The sequence below is a fragment of the Triticum dicoccoides genome, chromosome 6A (assembly GCF_002162155.2).
Source record: "Triticum dicoccoides isolate Atlit2015 ecotype Zavitan chromosome 6A, WEW_v2.0, whole genome shotgun sequence".
Taxonomy (NCBI): domain Eukaryota; kingdom Viridiplantae; phylum Streptophyta; class Magnoliopsida; order Poales; family Poaceae; genus Triticum; species Triticum dicoccoides.
Genome location: NC_041390.1, coordinates 574465107 through 574471759, shown reverse-complemented (window position 1 = coordinate 574471759; position 6653 = coordinate 574465107). Strand labels below are relative to the sequence as shown.

Genomic DNA, 6653 nt, shown 5'->3' with positions numbered 1-6653 from the left:
GGGTGAGCGGTCCTGGCGGCGGAGCCCTTCGGCCGGCGGCGTTCCGGCGCGGATCTGGACGGCGGCGATGCGGAGGCGTTGCCCCTTGGCGGCGGTGACGGCCTATGGCCTGCGGCGGCCGGCGGCGCTCGACTGGCCCAGATCTAGGCCCTACGGGCCCGATCTGGGTCGGGGCGGGCCTGCTGGTGGCCACAGTGGGCTGTTCTCCGGTGGTTTCCGGCGAGCTCCTCGCGACAGGGACGGCGGCTGCTGTGCCGCGACTGCTGCAGCACGGCGGCGAAGCTTCACGGGCCCACGCAGGGCCTGGCCGGACAGGGGGTCTGGTGTGCCTCTGCTGCTATGCCCGGTCTGCTACCGCCTAAGCCGGTGGAGGTTCTTCCCTCCCTCGTGGCTGCGGTGCTGCCGGTCCTTGTCTTCGGGTGTCTCGTTTGGATCCGGCCGGCCTCGCTTCGTTGGCCGTGGTGAGACGACGGCGGTGTCCTCGTGACTGTTGGCGCATGTTGGTGGGCGGCGGGTGTGGTGGAGCCGAAGGTTGGTCCTGGGTGGTGGGCGCGAGAGGTCGGGAGAAATCCATGTCGGGTCTTGCCGGCACCAACGCGGTGACGCCTGCGGGCGCCACCATCCTTCTTGAAGGGCGTCGGGTGACCCTCTCCCCCCTCTACCCTCCGTGTACCGGGAGAAATCCTAGGACTCGTCCGGGCAGCAGCGTCGTCATCGTCGCATTCCTTCTTGAAGGTGGTGCTTGGTACACGGCAACTCGGTGGCTTTGGAGCGTGGTGGTTATCTTCGGTGGGCGCAACGATCGCGGTGTGCCGTAGCTTTCGTCGATCCGGCGTTGTTGGCATTTCTTCTCTTATTTTCTCTTGTTATTTCTTTTGGGCGTGCTTGTGCTGTTTGCCCCAGCGTGGATCGGATTGTTGTATCGGGTGGTTGCTATATCAATATAGCGGGGCGTAAGCCTATTTCGGTACTGGCAATGGTAGCTAATTTTTTTGACAGATACTGGCAATGGTAGCTAGGTTCTACCAGGAGGTCGCGGGTTCGAAAACTTCAAAGAACTCTTTTTTGCACCCATTTAAAATAGAAAACTGGAAGGTAATAGGGCCAGCCCAGCTCGGCACGAGGGTTTGCCCCCGTTTGCGTGCACTGAAGGAACGGGTGCAGAGGGCGCCATTTAGGATTCGCCCACTAGGCCACACCCACGGCCAAGCCAACGACACCGCACACCAACAGGCCCAACCAAGCCCAGATCGGGCCCGGTCGTCCAGCCACCAGGAAACCTAATGAATATGATAGGTGGTTCTTTTATGAGGGGGAATGATATGATATGAGGGGGAATGAAGGCATATTGATTGATGGATATGATAGGTGGTTCTTTTATGCACTCTCTTACCTTATCTTTGGTAGACGCAAGTTGTAGTGTGTTTTTATAGAATGCTTAGTGTCCCTCATGTGATATATCCCTTTTCCTTCATTCCTTGAGAATGATGCATAAGTAGATAGATCTGATGTAAGTCTCGTGGAGTATGTCATGTACCCAACTTGTTTTATTTATTTTCTCTTTGCCTTGGGTTGTAGCAAATCAGATGATAGCATTTCAAGATTAGGCTCTTGTTGATGGACGATGTTAGCCGGTTATCCCACATATAGTCTGGGGAGAGATATGGACGTGCTTTGCTTTTCCTAAAGCATTCTTAAAGCAATTTGTTAAACTTACATGTCGTGCATGTTGCCACATGCCTGTTGTGTAAGGTGGCTCTCAGGATTGATATTATGCGAAGGCTAGAGAAACTGATAGATTTGCATAGTGCTAGTCCTGAGATGCTACATTCGTAATCATTGACGGACTCTAGTGATAATGTTGATGGGTCTGACGTTGATCAACCAACAGGGCACGTGGCGTGCTTGGGAAGTGGCAAACATCTAGCGGCGCTTTGGTTAAACGACTCTAATTATATACTCTCTCTCCGTATCTAGACAAATCTAAGACAACTAATTCGGGACGGAGGTAATACCTTTTTTTACGAGAGGGTAGTCCTTTTTTAAAGCTATAAGATCCATGTAGCTGAAAACCCTAATCTGTCCCCGCAAAAAGAAAAAGAAAAACTCTAATCTGCCCTAGTGTTGAAAGCTCGCGTTCAAATTTTGGGAAGCTTATCCTAGATTTCATTTTTCTTGGAATGTTTCTGCGGGTGCGGCCTGACGACGTGCTCCTTCGGCGACTCCTCCACGAACTCCTCTGTCCGATGCACAAAAACAAAGCCACAGCAAGTCCGTGATTCCCCTCAACCCTAGTTCCTCAAATCCTTCGTCTCCGACTCGATCGCCGGCACCTCTTCACAGATCCACCCCGGCCGGCGCATCCCGTCCCCGTTGTGCATCGGCGCGCGGAACCAATTATACGCGGCTGTAAGCATCTATTTCCTCTTTTGCTAGTACCACTATTTAGGAGCTACTCCCTCCGTTCGAAACTACTTGTCGCAGAAATGGATGTATCTAGACGTATTTTAGTTCTAGATACATCCATTTTCAAGACAAGTAATTCCGAACGGAGGGAGTAGTTGCGCATGGAGCAGTTCGAGACAAGTATCTGATTGATCTCTGTGGCCCGAAAGATTATCTTCTTCCTCTTCTTTTGAGTTTGGAGAATTTACTTTTAGAAATCAGTTAACCCAACAACTCTCCGACCTCCCTATCTGGAGATTTCCTCAAACAAGCCCCTCTCCCTCCTCTGTACATTTTTCCTCTTCCCAACCGCAGCAAAAATCCTAATAGCCGACCTTCTCAATTTTCTCAACCGATTAGTTTGTGTCCCTTGTGCAACCATGCGTGCTGGCTGTTTCCTGTGAGTAGTGACGATGGCATTACAAGGAGAACTTGTTGGAAACCAATCTGTGTTCACAAGAAAGACTGAATGCATTGGCTGCACCTGCAATAGCACTAGAAAAGATCATATTTTGGAGAACATTGCATACCATGATATTTGAAGTTTTTATATCAAGTTAAGTTAGAAGGATGAGGCATTTTATCAAAAAGTTAGATTAGTACTTACGGGTTCTCATATGTTCCTTTTAGCAAAGATCTAATCATTAGAAGGGACAGAAAATTACATTAACGATGTAATGGAAATAAACTTGTTTGTATAAGTGTTTTGTCTATGCGTAAGGCCTACTTATTAATTTTGCTTTGGATCTCTTAATATCTTACTAGGAATATGATGCTCTACTAAGCATTTCTGTCCTTTTTTTTGATTCAGGACTGCAAAGATGCAGAGAGAGAAGAGGAAGAGGGGCCATGAAGCTACTCCTCGCGAAACACGCATTATACAGCGAGAGAAGAGGAAGAGGGACCAAGAAGCCAGTCGTGGCCCATTGCTTTCAAGCGCTATTTCTCGCCAAACACGCATGAGAGAGAGATTGAGAGAGAGAATGGCGCAATGTGAGTCAATGGTTTTCTTATTTGCTGGTTCTTCCTTCTCTTGCATATATTGGCGTACTATTATTGAGAACTCATGGTCGTTGTATAATTACTATGTTCTTTAATTAGTCAAAGAGGCCACAGACAGGTGCAAGAAAGAATTTGAGGAACGATTTGGAGGTCCTCCTGACCAACCTGTTTCGAGCGGAGTTTTGAAGAGAAGCCATTTGGTTCCACAGATGTCGTTTGCGGTGATTTGTTGGCTTCCAAGATTGTCTCGCTTGCTTTATATGATGGTGGTTATGCTTATTGACGCTTGCAAATTTCCTAATTTGTATGAAATCATCACTAGTTCATGATCTAAATGAGGATCTTATACAGGAGACAAGCTGTTATTTGCATGCTCGGGTGTAGCTATACAACCTATCACAACGACGAGACCAGAACTATCAAGATTTGTGACTTCAAAACGTTTGGTGGCAGAATTTGAAGCTAACAGAAACAGATCTGATAAATTGAGGGTTGGTTCTGCTAATCGTCGTGTTTCCATTCTTGCTTTGTTTGTCAATCTAAAACATGTGATCGTTCTGTGGGCTTATGTACTATTCTTTTCAATATAGACTACTGTGCGCCTTGCCGACAAAACAAGTATCAATGGGTTCTTGGGACTATATGATAGGGCCCTTCCTGTAGACCTGCATTCTCATATACAAGGGCAGCATGCTCCTCTAGTAGCTGTTGGGCGAGCCTTCAGCTCGGGCACTTTGATGACCACTGATAGGCACCTTACTGAATTCCCGGCTGAAGGTGATCTGATCCTTTTTCCTTGTCCTATCACAGAGGTAAGCTGTTAATTATTATTTCCTACTTTTTTGTCATGATGAAAAATGTGGAACAAAATTATTGCATTGTAGCCCCTACCCCACTGATTTTGTCATGCTAACTTTGGGCATCAAAGTAATCTTTTTTTTTTGTCATTTTTCCTTTGCGACCATCACCGCTTTATTATTTTTGGTTCTAGGCTGGACTTGGAGGGCCAGTTCTTGATCTAGTTGGGAACGTTCTGGGTTTGAGCATTGATATCGTTAATGAAACTACCTTGATCCTACCGCTTATGGCGCTTCGTGAACGCTTGGAATATTTGGACAAGTTCATGTAATGTAAGGTCTCCTCTGCAGGCTCTGCTTCTAGTACTTATGAGCTATATCATCCTGCAAAACAAGGAGTAATTTTGTTCAGACTAAAACATGGACAGTTTGACTCATATTTTTGACATATGGATCTTCTCTATTCTCTCATTACTTCTGTTTAGTATTGATAAGCCTGATTCCCATGTCTTCTTTCATACCTCGTTTCCTTCTCTACGATTTGACTCATGTGTTGGTTTCGCTATTGAAACAGCACTTCTGTGTATCTATTTACTTACCATGACAAGTCGTCATTGTTCTATTGCAGTCCAAACTCTACGAACTTCCGTGAATATACCTTGCCTGAAGATGTACACAGCATAGTCCCATCAGGTGTAAACATTGCTACCGGATGATCATGTGCGGACAATGTCATGTTGATTTTATCGTACATATCATCTGAGTACTAATATCGCGCGGTCATTTTATTGCATCAGGATTTATGAAGCATGGTAGATATATAATGGCGGGTGGATATCCTAAGCCACCACCACTTATGCTCGAAGGTACGTCGTTGCTTTCTGTAGTGTCGACTATGTCTTCTGTAATCTTTTCTAGCTATCTCGGTGACAGAACTTCTGTTCTTGTTTCTATGACCAGTCTGTGGGAGATTGCTTGATACATTTGAAGAGGTTTTTGGTCAACTTCTTGCTTATAAGGGCTGTTGTTGCAACATCAATGATCGTACTTCTGGGGAGGAGGTCTGGGCTGAACTTCCGAAAGGTGTCGTCACAAAGATCAGCCGGCGTGTTGTCACACTTAGTTCATACGATGGTGATTTTTTTTACAGCTATATGTTAATTAGTTTTTCATTCTAGTATTTGTTTCCACCGACTGATGGCCAAATTTGTGATGCGTAGGAGACGTGAGAGCTTTTGCATGTACAGGCCTGCTTATAAAGTGGCATAAAAATGGCACGCCTGTTATTCTGACTTCGGCCAGTTTGGTTAGAAGTCGGGTTGATGAAGACAAGATTGATGAAAATTTTAAGGTTTGCTGCTCCTAATTGTTTTTCGATCTTGTCCTCTTAGTGACATGATGGTTAATTGAGCTCACTTTACCGTTACAGATTAGGGTATTTCTCCCACCGAAACAGGTTGTTGACGGGACACTGGAATTGTACCATTCAGATTATAACATTGCTGTCATCAGTGTTCAGAAGTGCCTATATGGTATTCGTCCGGAGAATATTTTCCGCAGAGTGAAAAGGCCACGGAGAGAAGTAGTAGCTATAGGGCGCGATGTTGATGATGGATTGTTAATGGGAACAATTGGTAAAGTGATTAAGACGCCTGCGGGCAGAACTAGCAAACTTAACTGCGAAGACCTTAAGCTGTCTACATGTAAAATCAAGAAGGTACACTACACTGGTGAATTTCTCTTCTCCTCGTCCCTTTTAAATGGTAACCAATACAGATAGGTGCAGCAGAATATATTCATGTTTTCCCAATAATCTGTTGATGCATTTGCTTCAGTTAACTTATGAATCTGTCTCAAGGCATTACAACTTCTCCGTAATGTGTCTTGTATGTACCAGGCTGGGATCGGAGGACCCCTTGTTAATTTCGTTAACGGATCTTTTGCTGGCATGAACTTCTATGATAGAACTAATAGAACTCCTTACCTGCCAAGGAGATTCATTGTACGAGCTTTAAGCAGGATTGATCTCCCATCTCAAAGGTACGAGCTTTAATTTGCCTGAAGTGTTGTCTTAGTTCTGCATTTTTTTAGAAGAGTTCTACTTTCTTTTTATGTAAATTGTCTCGGTTCTTATTGTGTGGCTGCATATTCATTCGGTATGCTTACAATAACTTGTTCTTTGCATGACAAAGAGGATTGAACCATCCCATAGACATAATGGGTGATGCCACAGTTAAGAAAAACAGGTATTTTTGCTGTTTCCCACTGCAAATTCATTTCCTATTTACTTGACGTGAATTTTCACTGAAAAATTTGGGCGACAGGTGGCCGGTGCCTAAACCATATTGGCACCATCGTATGTTTGATGATGAGCCTCCTCTCCGTTTTGTTGGAAGGGTGCTCCATTAG

General features: G+C 45.5%; 1 pseudogene; it reads left to right on the top strand.

Moving 5' to 3' along the window:
* Positions 1-6653, top strand: part of LOC119316003 — a 13948-nt pseudogene extending 7295 nt beyond the window's left edge.